Here is a 2,293-nt window from a genome sequence, read left to right as displayed (position 1 = left end):
ACTTGTTTGGCTGAATGGCTTGTTTCTTTGAGTAGAAATGCCTTGCTAGTCACAGCAGCGAAGTTTAGAGCTCTTGTAGCCATTATTCAGCCTCATTCGTTTTGATTGGAAGGAAATAAACATAAGTACAAAGTAGGATTTGTAAAATGTATTACTTGTTCTGACGTCCTTTTGCTGTTGTGCAGATATAGATAACAATTGTAATGTATCAAAAATGATTCTGCAACATCTTTTACTTAAAATACAGAAATAATAAACCCATAAGACACAGGAGTGGAAATTAGGCCATTCGGCCCATCAAGTCTGCTCCGCCATTCAATCGTGGCCGATAAGATCTTCAACCCCATTCTCCCGCCTTCTCCCCGTAACCTTTAATCTCCTTAACAATTGAGAAGCTATCTGTCTTGTCTTAAATATACTCAGTGACCTGACCTGCACAGCCTTCTATGGCAATGAATTTCATAGATTCAGCACTCTGTAGCTGAAAACATTTCTCCTTATCTCCGTTCTAAAGGGCCTTCCCTTTAAAGGTATGTCCTCGGGTCCTAATCTCTCCTGCTAATGGAAACATTTTCCCAACGTCCACTCTATCCAGGCTTTTCCGTATTCTCTAAGTTTCAATTAGGTCCCTCCTCATCCTTCTAAACTCTATTGAGTATAGTCCTGAAACGTTCCCCACATATTAAGCCTTTCATTCCAGGGATCATTCCAGTGAACCACCTCTGGACCTGCTCCAGGGCCAGCACCTCTTCCCTGAGAAGTGGGGCCCAAAGTTGCTCTTGATATTCTAAATGTGGTCTGACCAGAGCTTTATAAAGCATCAGAAGAACATCCCTGCTTTCATATTCTAGTCCTATGGAAATAAATGTCAACATTGTATTTTCCTTCCTAACGACTGACTCAATCTGCAAGTTAACCTTAAGAGAATCCTGGTTTAGGACTCCAAATCCCGTTGCACTTCATATTTCTGAATATTTAGGAAATAGTGTATGTCTCTATTCTTCCTGCCAAAGTGCATGACCTCACACTTTGCCATGTTGCATTCCGTCTGCCACTTCTTTGCTTGCTCTCCTAACCTGTCTAAATCCTTCAGCAGCCTTCCCGCCCTTTTCAAAACTACCTGCCCCTCCACCTATCTTTGTATCATCTGCAAACTTAGCCAGAATGCCCTCAGTCCCTTCATTAGATCATTAATGTATAAAGTGAAAAGTTGTGGTCCCAACACTGACCCTTGCAGAACACCACTCGTCACCGGCTGCCATCCTGAGAAGGGCCCTTTTATCCCCAATCTCTGCTTTCTGCCAGACGGCTAAACTTGTATCCATGCTAGTACCTTGCCTCTAACACCATGGGCTCGATCTTAATCGGCAGCGTCCTGTGTGGCACCTTGCCGAGGTTTTCTGGAAGTCCAAGTAGACAACAGCCATTGGCTGTCCTTTGTCTATTCTGCTTGTTATCTCCTCAAAGAATTCTAACAAATTTGTCAGGTATGACCTCCGCTTGGTGAAACCATGCTGACTTTGCCCTATTTTACCGTACAGTTCCAATTATTCAGAAATCTCATCCTTCACAATGGACTCAAATCTTACCGATGACTGAAGTCAGGCTAATGGGCCTGTGTAATTTCCCAACTTTTGCCTTACTCCCTTCTTAAACAAGGGTGACATTAGTGATTTTCCAGTAGATATTTAAATATGAAAGAAAGAATGAAATGTTTCATTTAAGGGTTTTAGCCTACCGTTACAACCATATTACTTCAAGTATAAATAAATTAGATTTGTTTTAATGTGTTACATCTCACTGAGGGAGTATGCCAGAAATCAAGTCCCACTATTCCAGGAGTTGTCACAGAAGTTAAAGACTTTGAAAAGCATGCAAAATTCCTTATTTACCTGTCTTTCAGACACAGGTTGACAGATGCATGCATCAGGTTTCTTTACTTAAAAATTACCAATTATTGCTCATAAATAGAGTCCAGCTACAAGTAAACAATTATGGGTTGTTAGCATACAACTCTACTGGTTGAAATTTTAATCATCTTCTAAATCTCCCCTCTGCATGCACACAATACAAACTGACAGACAGGGAAAATATGGTGGGTGTGATTGGTGGCGGGAGAGACTGGGAAGGCCTTTCAGTCGTCCCCGAAGACGTGGACGCTGGAGATCTGAAACAAAAACAAACTTGGTAGGTCTGGCAGCATCTGTGGGGTGGAGAAAGAGTTAAGGTTGAAACATTAACTCTGTTTTCTCCCACATGTTTTGCCAGACCTGCTGAGTTTCTTCAGCAGTTT

The sequence above is a fragment of the Rhincodon typus genome, chromosome 2, assembly GCF_021869965.1.
Source record: "Rhincodon typus isolate 14 chromosome 2, sRhiTyp1.1, whole genome shotgun sequence".
Taxonomy (NCBI): domain Eukaryota; kingdom Metazoa; phylum Chordata; class Chondrichthyes; order Orectolobiformes; family Rhincodontidae; genus Rhincodon; species Rhincodon typus.
The sequence above is the reverse complement of the archived record's forward strand: the minus strand, read 5'-3'. Positions refer to the sequence as shown.